General features: G+C 40.1%; 1 non-coding gene and 1 pseudogene across 1 annotated transcript; both read left to right on the forward strand.

Annotated features, from left to right (window-relative positions):
- The first annotated feature begins 2,924 nt into the window (after nucleotides 1-2,924).
- On the forward strand, nucleotides 2,925-3,043 carry LOC142171222 (5S ribosomal RNA). Its single transcript, XR_012700835.1, has one exon. It is a non-coding gene; the product is annotated as a 5S ribosomal RNA (ribosomal RNA).
- Nucleotides 3,044-3,592: 549 nt separating this feature from the next.
- LOC142171280 (5S ribosomal RNA) lies at nucleotides 3,593-3,710 on the forward strand (annotated as a pseudogene).
- The last annotated feature ends 7,493 nt before the right edge of the window (nucleotides 3,711-11,203 follow it).

Raw genomic sequence — 11,203 nt, forward strand, 5'->3', positions numbered from 1 at the left:
GCCCAGCCTTCTCCGCAAAAAATCTCATCATCAGCACTACTCTCCAAAACGACGGATGTATCTGCACCAAAGTAACCCGATACTTCAGGTAGAAATCAAGCACAACCTTATCAAGGGGGGCTAGTGTGAAATGGTATAAGTATACATTCAGGAATCCTATAGCGGGGTTCGTAATACCCTCCTCAGGGGAAAGCACCTCCAACACTGCCCCCTTGCCCCATCCGCAGTCTCCCCTCACCATCTCCAGATGTTCTTCTCTTATCGAAGACATAGTCTTCAGAGTAAACTTCTGTGGATCCTGAGCATTGGGAATGGAACTCTCCCCTCCCTGCTGGGCAAGCCTAAAGTAGCAGTCATGACTATGGTAGAATTGGCAAACTGAAGTAGAGACCTACAACAACACTTTTGCGCTTAAGGTAACGAAGGACTCGATGTCAAGGCGGAAGGGTATCTATCTAAAACAATGGGATCTTCCAAAGAAGCAAGAGTTGCCCCATGTATATGTGGGAAACAAAAACGATTCGCCTACCCAAGATAAGCCCCAGGAGGCCAACGACCTCAGTACAGATCCCGAGGTAGCACCTGACCCCAGAGATTTCCGTCAAGAAGAAGTTAGGCCCCAGAGGGTCAATGAAATCATCTCCAATTCCGAGGTGGTACCCAACCTCGAAGTTTTCCCTCGAGAAGAAAAATAAGCACTTTACGCTTTGTCCACGAGGGCTCGACCTCAGGAAGTCACCTAAGTACGAATAGCCCCTTCCTTAGAAACCTGCCTACAACACCTTAAAAGGTTATCTACGTCAAGCTCAAAGTAAAAGCTCCAAGTGCCCGAAGTTGACTTTCACTTCGGTGCTCTATCTCCACGAGGCTTGTGGGCCCTAATGATCCAAGTTTACCAGACCACTTCAGGCTTGATTCCGACAACAACAATGAGCTCAAAAAGGAGCCATTTCTGTCAACCAAAGGCCAGAAAAAAAATTGACGTTCGTCAATAGGGGCTCGGCAAACGCACAATAGTATACAAGAACATGGAAAAAATCAAAAGCAGAAGTAAAGAAGATGTTTTCATATTTCATAAATATTGGCTTACAATGACCCTCAGGGGATTCTTATATACAATCTCAAAAGCCCACAAGGGGTCCTTTACGCAGAAACAAAGAAGCAAAGGGATGCACACACGTGGTAAAAGCCTAGAGCCTAATCTACTCTCGAAGGTCGACCTCCAGCAACAACCCCTCCGGGTACGCATCCCCATAAGCCTTATCCCGGCCTTTCGCACTGATATCCCCAAAGGATAAGTCAAGAAGCAGGGAGGGATAAGAAAATGCCATAACCCGCCAAAGGTTGAGGACCCTCACTGGCCAAGAGAACCTCGGAGAGACAACAGACTTGGCGGGCATCAACCTTGCTTGCACGACTACATAGAATCTACTTCTTGGAGCATCGATCCGTGCAAGCTACCAGCTCAAAGCAAAGTGCCATGTCGAGCCGAGGTATAAAGGTGTGCAGCAGTGTATAATCCGAGCCCCCTTTTGAGTAGCGATATACAACCCGAAGAACTTTTTACGAGCAAGGAAAATTGACCCCCGTATGTTATCATCTCGAGCCAATAGGGACAACGGCAGTAGACTTAATAACAACCACAACAGTGATAGGACAGCATAGTCGTGCTCAACAAAGAGGAGCCCATGCAAAGGGCCACGACATGACCTATCGGAATGATGCTAAACAACCTTGAGGCCGTCGACTCCAATCATGGTGATCAACAATAGAGGAAGATGGTAAGGAGAAAAGGGTGAATGAGCAGATGAAGGCACATAGATAGAAAAACAATGCCAGAACGCCCCCATTTATAGGAGATAACAATGCAGTCATCGAGGCCTTTGGAAGACTGACCGATGGACGCAATTACTGCATTCTCGAAGAACCGAATTGATGGCAGTACTTTCACCTCGAAAAATGGGAACCGATAGTGCATTGAATGATGTCGAAAACACAAGTTCATACGATGTCCCGGTTACCGCAAAAACTCGCATCATAGGTTGCGTCATCAGTATGACGTTGTCAAAAGAAGCTCGAGGAGTCGGGTGTCAGAGTCGTTTCCCATCACTTCATTCTGAGAAATGCGGAGACTATCTGTATGCGGCGAAATTAGAGAGCATAATTTCTTGCTATCAAGTCACTTCAGAAGAATGTCTCGAGACCCCGAGGACGCGGAGTAGCGGTCGAGTTCCTTCCCTCGGGGCTCATTGAGTACCGACTCAAAAAAGACAAAGATTGAGGCTAAAGCAAAATGGGGTATTCCCAAGGTATACGGCTAAGTCTGACAGAGCCGGCCTACACAGAGCCTGTATCGAGGCGTCACTTCTAGCCGTCCCATCTCCATGCTTTTACAATTAATGCACGTTGTACTAGCAACTCTCTCTCTAAAGGGAATACTCACCACTTTGTAAAGTGTTGTTGTTACTCCAACCATTCTACACAAGATCAATAGCAACTCTCTCTCTCTCTCTCTTTTTCTCTCTCTCTCTCTTTTCTCTCTACTTACTCGCTCGAGGTGACTCTTTCTATTTGTTGCTTTCATACTTGTTCTTATTTTATTGCTTGATATTGGCCATAAATAGCCTCCTTTAATCATATCTTAAATGTTATTCCCTTCTCGATTATCCCCGATAGCTCGAGCTTGAGCCCAGGCATCAAACTCGAGGCCCCTCATCGGCCAGTGCGAGGCCCGGGTAGCAAGCCCTTCGGTTTGATTATTGCCCCATTTTAGCTTGTATTTCATCAATTAAACTTCACATATTTAGCATCCACTGCTCTAACAACTAGAATATAAATAGATAACGTATTTTTAGAGTCCCATTTACAAATTTAATTGTTATTACCATTTTCACGGTAAACAAATTTACAATTTAAGAAATGTCGGATGCGATCATACCAGAACTAATGCACTGGATCCCATCAGAACTCCGAAGCTAAGCGTGCTTAGGCAAGAGTAGTACTAGGATGGGTGACCCCCTAGTAAGTCCTCGTATTGCCTCCCTATTTTTGGCAATATTGTTTTCCTACTTCTTTTAATATATCGACAGTAGATCTAATAAATTAACAAATGAGTTATACACATTGTAAACGATGTTTTTTACATGCAATAATAATTTTTTTAATGGGATAATTAAGGAAAATATCAAAAAGGCAATATACAATAAATAATATAAATAAGGAAAATATTTAAAAGGTAGATATTTTAAATCACAATAACAGCCCACGACCTTACGGGCTTAACACTATTGCACTTGACATGTCTCTACGCCTTGGCCTCGAAGGCGACATCCGTAAAACGTCGAGTTGCAATGTCATCATTCCATGCGACCTAGTGTAATAGGCATGTCGGGCCCTCTAATTGTGATATTATCTTTGAGCGTGACTAGTTTTTATTGGTCAATGCTTTTGTCCGCATAAAATACATAAAATCAAAAGAGGAATCGCGTAAAAACGATAAATGATTGTTAAGTTATGTTGTTTTACGTCTTTACACTTTCGCATCTAAAATGGGAGGAAAAGTTTTAAGAGAATTTAGAGTGCAAGGAATGTCGGATGCAATCATACCAACACTAACGCACTGGATCCCATCAGAACTCTGAAGTTAAGTGTGCCTGGCAAGAGTAGTACTAGGATGAGTGACCCCCTGATAAGTCCTTGTGTTGCATCTGTCACGACCCAAAATCCAGTAGAGGTCATGATGGCGCCTCATATTGCTTACAAGATTTTTAATCGTCCTATAGGCTTGCCTAGACGCGTAGTAGTGATGTACTATGAGCATGGTATCTAATCATTAATCAGGAATGCAGTAAACCGGTAAAGAATTTTAAAGCGGGCAATCTGGATCCTATAAGAATGTTTTCTAGTAAACACAGTGTTGAAGACTATTAAAGAAACGAGTAGGTTAGTTAAATAAACTGATTTTAGTTCTCACTAAAACTAATTTTAGATCCTATAGGCATGATTTCTATAATTAAACCTGATTTTAGATCCTATAGGCATGATTTCTAATTATGTAAAGTAAAGCAAGCAGAATTTATTTAAACCAAAGCAAAATCCTATAGGCATATAATCTAACAAAACACATTTGAACCCTATATGAATGTTATCTAATAAAACACATCTGAACCAAATGAACCCTATAAGCATGTTATTTACCCAATTTTACCCACAGTATACAACTACCCTCTCCTTTCACTAATGACCCCAATATCTATTTACAATTAATTATTACAGACCAATGATTGAATAAAAATTACATAAACAAAACAGAAGTTAAGCTATATGGAGCCTGAAGCAGGCCTAAAGCAATTTCCAAGCCTTCAGTAATCTCTAATGCCCAAAGTTTTATAGCCAATTTCAAGTCTAGGTGTGTTAGAGTTCCCTATGGACCTCAAGGATCCTAGGCAGTGCTCACACCCAGAACTTTCTCAAATAAGGACTGATTTATGTGCAGTATGGAAGTGTCATCCCTGATATGCCAGAGTTCAGAGAGATCTCAAGGGTCTCTAAGCAGTACACATACCAGAAGGGCAGGACTTAGTAATCTAAGAGTAAGTGAGAGTGCATATTGATTTGAAAGAGTTTGATAAACAGTATAAAAAAGGTATTAGGAGTGAAAAGAATTTCTAAAAACCAGTACCAATTTAAAGGTAACAACAGTTTGAGGAAAGTATGAAAAACCATTTTGCAATTAGAACACAAGTCACAGAGCAAACAGCTTTAGAAACTACTTTGGCAAACAGTTTCCACTCAAGGAAAGAGGGGTTGGGGACACATAGAACACACCTTAATGGAGCACATAAACAACAGGGTGCATAGAGTTATCAAGGGGTTCTACAGAATTAATAGGTTAGTCATTGAAACATAAAGAAGGGATCACAGCAGAAACATATTGAGGGCATATAAACAACACAACTAGCATTGCACTAGAGAGACTAGATAACTTAGCAGGAGTAAGGTAGAACATGTAGGGACTTAAATGGACATGCTAGGAAAGTATTAACAATTGTAGGCATTCTAATTAGACAAAAGCAAAGTTGAAGCATGCTAGATAAACAGTAGTCAGGCAAACATGCTAGTTACATATGTAAGACATGTAAAACAAGATAACAAACAAACAAGTAAAGTGAAAACATGCTAATCACATATTTGAATAAGGCAGTATTTGGCATTCTAGGTAAGCAGTAAACAGAAGCAAGAATGGACTCAGATCAGATAAACTTAAAGCAGTAAATAAACACATAGGTTTATATTTTTAAATATAATCAAAAGCATATTAGTTAGAGAAAGAAAACACAAGATGTGAGATAGGTATTGTGCAATTTCCAGCCTTGGCTTGCAGCCGGCTAGACTAACAAAGATCATAAGTAGCAGAGAGAGCAGAGAGCTTTTAGAGTGTAAAGTAGGGCATTATGAACTACTGTGCGTGTGTAAGAAGTTAAAATAAAGAGAATTTATATAGTAGTTCAAGAGTAGAGCAAATAAGGTAAAGTAATCAAGGATCAACAATCAAGGAATTTCAGAATCAATCACACAGAGATTCAGCATAGTCTTCTCCTTTAATTAAGGTAAATTAGCCAACAGTAATGACAAATACTATTTAAGGAAAAAGGTTCAATCAGACTGGGTAAAGAAGTAAGAATCAGAGGCCATATTAAGGAAAGGATTTCGAATCAAACCACAAATAAAGAACTTTAGAATACGATAGTCAAGGATTTAATTAAGGAAAGAATCATGTAAAGAATCAGCAAGTATTGCAAATAATTCAAATAAGGGAAGAAAGGAATAGTTAGGACTCAACACATAGGTCTTAATGAAACAAATTGATAAATCAAAAATTCAAATCAACACTGATTTAAGAAGAGAAATATAGGTTTACAATGAATAGCCATAACGAATATAGACATATAGAATCAGTAGGGGAGTTGAACCAAGAACCTTAATAGAGTAACACTAGGATAAAAATCACAAGACATCGAATTAAGCTAAATAAAAATCACAGGAACCAAGGCATAGAATGAAATTGGTGCACAAGTAACCCGAACAACCTTAGAATCCAAACAAAATGTTGAAAAATTGGGGGTTTTAGCATAAACTAGTTAGGGTTAAAGCAACTTTTACGAAATCGGTTAAAACACATAAGAAATAGAAGATTAAACACACAAAATTATCAAACGTTTTGGAGAAAGAAATTTTCGGGAAACCCTAGTTTAGAAAAATGAAAAACCATTCGAAAATTAAAAGGTTCTTGTAAAACTCATGTGAAATAGGTTCGATCCATCTTAGATCTTGCATAGATCTAAGAAGTTCAAAGAAAAAAATTAGGGTTTCGAGAAGAAGAACACAAAGATGAAAAGGTAGGCTTAGAAATCCATATATCTAAGGTGACATAGGAAGATCTTACTCGAAATCTAACCGGAACAGCCTGAAAAAGGCGAGAAAAGGCCATATGTGTAAATGAAATGACCCTGGTCCCTCGAGGACCTTAGAGATGGAGATACCAGCATAGGAGAGACCATTAGAGGTCTGATGGTAGTGAGAAACCACTATGAACGACAACAGATGAATGGCGATGAGGGTGAGTTAGGGTTAGGATTTAAGAGCATTTGAGAGAGTAGGGGATCAGATGACGGCGTGAGAGGAGAGGAAATGAGAGGTCTGGGGGAGGTCATTAGGGTTTAATTTAGGTAAGGGGGAATCTTGATCGTTGATAAAAAATATCAACGGCCAGGATTTAGCAAGAAGTGGGTCGGGTAGATAAGGGGTTTGGGCTGGGTAGATTTTGGGCCTGGTTTAATTTTGAAATTGCGGTTAAAATTGGGCTAAGTGTTTAGGCTAAATATGAAAATAAAGGGGGCCATTTGTTAAATATCTTATTTAATTGATAAACATCTTTTAAAAATAACTATTTGGCTGTAAAAATGATTTTCATGCCTGGAGATATTTAAAAATAATTACTTAATATTTTAAAAATATAAAAGGCTATTTTCCGATAAAGTAATGTAATAATGCATGCATAGGCTATAATTGCAAAGTAATTGCAATTGCATCCTCAAAATACAAATGTGGCTATTTGTACAATAATTGAAACTTAGTACAAATGCAAATGATAAAATTAGGCCACAAAAATTATCATAAAACTCTTTGTGATGCAATCAGTGATTGTTTTATAAATAAAATTCTGGGAGAAATTAATTAAAATATTTCTAAAATGCAAAAATTGTATAAAAAATACTAATTTTTGCTTGGGTATAGTTTAGAAAATATTATGCGAAAAGTTGGGTATCAACAACTGCCCCTCTTTACCCGAAAAGGATTAAAGAGTTTTCGGGTAAAGAAATCATGGCCAATTTTGACCAGATGAGATGTTTTGAAAGATAGAGGCCGGACTCTGGTCTTTGAGCTGCCTACATATCCCTTGTTTTATAGGAATCAGGTCATGTGTAGTTCTGGATTCATTGGCAGAATATACCGATAAAGTCATTACAAGAACAGACATGAGATTTCGAAATGGATGCAAGGGTGGCTATGGTGAATGGTCTAGGTTTGAGATAGTTGAAGGAACTAGAGCGAGGTTGCTCCTGATAGGATAGTGGTTGCTTGCTGGTTACCTACAAATAAAGAGATGCTACGAACATGTATTTGTGCAAATATTTAAAACATGATGCAGATTCCCTTTTGGACCATGAAAGTTGTCTTCCGATGGTTAAGGATGTCGTCCTCATACCATAATGTCCTGGGCCATAAATTATTCAGTGAGGGATTCACATGCCATGAAATGGTGTTCTCGGGCTATGAAGATGGTGCCTCCGAACCATGACGCCTTTGAATAATAATATGCAAATTTGAGAAGTCCTCAGGTCATGGCATGGTGTCTTCAGGCTATAAGTATGATGCCTTTAGACGATGACCCCTTTGGATAGATTGGCGATATTTCAGCCCATGAGATGCTATAATATGATGTTAACAAGACATAGCTTAGTCTTGTGAAATGAAGGACAGAGCTTATCCCGATCAAAAAGCAAAATAGATAGTATGGGAATAGAGCGATATTTATGCAAGGAGGGACAATTCTTAGTCCCATATGAATATGGAGGCAGGGATTAGAGTCATGCAAGTATGGAGGCAGGGATTAGCCTCTTGCAAGTATGGAGTCAGAGATTAGCCTCATGCAAGTATGGAGGCAGGGATTAGCCTCATGCAAGTACGGAGGCAGGGATTAGCCTCATGCAAGTATAGAGGCAAGGATTATCCTCATGCAGATGTGGAGGCAGGGATTAGCCTCATGCAGATACAGATGAAGTGAGTAGCCTTATGCAGGTAGAGAGGTAAGGATTAGCCTCATACAGGTCGGGAGGCAAGGATTAAGCTCATGCAGGTAGGGAGGCAAGGATTAGCCTCATGCAGGTAGGGAGGCAAGGATTAGCCTCATGCGGGTGTGGAGGTACGGATTAGCCTCATACAGGTGTGGAGGAAAAGATTAACCTCAAGCAAATACAGAGGCAGGATTAGCCTCATGCAAATATGGAGGCAACTATTAGCTTCATGCAAATATGGAGGCAGGGATTAGCCTCATGCAAATGTGGAGGCGGGGATTAGCCTCATGCAGGTGTGAAGGAAAGGATTAGCCTCATGCAGATATGGAGGCAAGGATTAGCCTCATGCAAATATGGAGGCAGGGATTAGTCCCAAGCATATATGGAGGCAAGGATTAGCCTCATGCAAATATGGAGGGAGGGATTAGTCTCATGCAGGTATGGAGGCAAGGATTAGCCTCATGCAGGTATGGAGGCAATGATTGGCCTCATGCAATATGGAGGTAAGGATTACCCTCATGTAGGTGTAGAGGCAAGGATTAGCCTCATGCAGGTGTGGAGGCAAGGATTAGCCTCATGCAAATATGGAGGTAGGGATTAGCCTCATACAAATGTGGAGGCAGTGATTAGCCTCATGTAGGTATGGAGGCAAGGATTAGACTCATGCAGATATGGAGGTAGGGATTAGCCTCATGCAAATATAGAGGCAAGGATTAGCCTCATGCAGGTATAGAGTCAAGGATTAGCCTCATACAGGTAGGGATGAAAGGATTAGCCTTATGCATATATAGAGGTAAGGATTAGCCACATGCAAATATAGAGGCAAAGATTAGCCTCATGCAAGTATACGGGACATGTCTTAGTCCCATGCAAAGAGCGAGTAGCAAATAAGAGTAGTATATTTCTTAGCTGGAGATATAGATTCGGTGTCTGATGGCCTGATTGGTAGTGATCTTATTATGTGTGTACATGTTCGCGAATGCTATCGCTACGTCAAATGTGCTTGCGTTCAAAGAAAAATTGTATATTTTGTGAGGGGAGGTTGGTTCGTGCCTCTGTCCGCTGGCCTTGCTTTGTTACATTCTGGAGGCCTTATCTGAGTTTCCCGTGGGTAACACTTGACTGTTACAAAATAGAGTTTTCGAAAGTATGCAATTATTGATAAAAATAGAGTCATATTAGATACATATTGAAATATCAAGTAGTTTTAGATGAACTAGTGACAGTAACACATTTCAGAGACACTGCAGCTTTCTCATGTTAGAATTTTTAGTGTCCTCCTCAAAATTCTGCCCCAGTTTGGTGGATTATCCTTCGGCTCTTTGCGCGCTTTGTTGAACCTTATTCAAAATTTTAAGAATCTTTCTCAAAATTCTGCCCCAATTTCTTAACCGATTTCTGACCGTCTAGCATGTTTTGGCATTGTCTAGTCTTGCTCTAGAATTTTGAGGGTCCTCCTCAAAATTCTGCCCCAGTTTTTGATCTTGGGGGAAATAAACATTTTATTATGATATGACCAAACCTACGTATCCCCTCTTAAATGAGAATCAGGTCAAGCGTAGTTCAATTACATCAGATGAGGAAATGTAAATAGTCTAAGAATAGTATCTCTTGACTACGTTTGAATTGATTGGTTCTTGTCAGATTTCTTCATCCATATCTGCGAGTATGAGTGCTCCTCCTGTCAGCACCCTGTGAACCATGTAAGGACCTTGCCAGTTGGGAGAGAATTTCCCTTTGGCTTCATCTTTATATGGGAAGATCTTCTTGAGTACCAGCTGTCTTGGTGCAAATTGTCTTGGTTTGACCCTTTTGTTGAAAGCTCTAGACATTATGTTCTGAAAAATCTGACCATGACATACTGCGTTCATCCTTTTTCCATTTATAAGGGTCAATTATTTATAGCAGCTCATTATCCATTCTGCATCGCTAAGTTCAGCTTCATGTATAATCCTTAAAGAAGGAATCTCTACCTAGGCTGGGATGACAACTTCGATACCATAAACCAGCATATAAGGAGTTGCCCTGGTTGATGTGTGAACTGGTTCGGTATACCAACAAAGCAAAGGATAGCTTCTTGTGCCATTGTTTGTGGTTTTCTACCATTTTCCTTAGTATCTTCTTGATGTTGTTGTTGGCGGCTTATACGGCTCCATTCATCTGAGGTCTATATGCTGTGGAATTCCTTTGCTTGATTTTGAAAGTCTCACAGATGGCTTTCGTCATATAACTATTGAGATTGGTAGCATTATTAGTAACAATGGACTCGGGAACTCCGTATCGGCAAACGATACGATCTTTGACAAAGTCTGCAACGACTTTTTTGGTTACAGCTTTGTAAGATGCAGCCTCTACCCATTTTATGAAGTAATCAATGGTTACCAGAATAAACATATGCCCATTTGAAGCAGTAGGCTCAATCGGACCAATAACATCCATTTCCCACGTGGCGAATGGCCAAGGTGAGCTCGTTGCATTGAGCTCATTTTGGTGGTACTTTTATCATATTGGCATGAACTTGGCATTGGTAGCATTTGCAGACATACTGGACACAATCTGTCTCCATGGTCATCCAAAAGTAACCGGCCCTAAGCATCTTCTTAGCCAAGACAAAACCATTCATATATGGACCGCATGTCCTAGCATGTATCTCGTCGAGTAGTTTGGAAGCCTCTTTCGCATCGACACATCTTAACAATCCCAAATCAGGAGTTCTTCTATAAAAGTTTCCTCCATTGTGGAAAAAGTGATTGGATAATCTTCGAAGTGTGCATTTCTGAATGTGGTTTGTATGCTCTGGATATTCTCTTTTTGCCAAGTACTCTTTGATGTCATGGAACCAAGGT

Source organism: Nicotiana tabacum, chromosome 16 (assembly GCF_000715075.1).
Source record: "Nicotiana tabacum cultivar K326 chromosome 16, ASM71507v2, whole genome shotgun sequence".
Lineage (NCBI taxonomy): Eukaryota > Viridiplantae > Streptophyta > Magnoliopsida > Solanales > Solanaceae > Nicotiana > Nicotiana tabacum.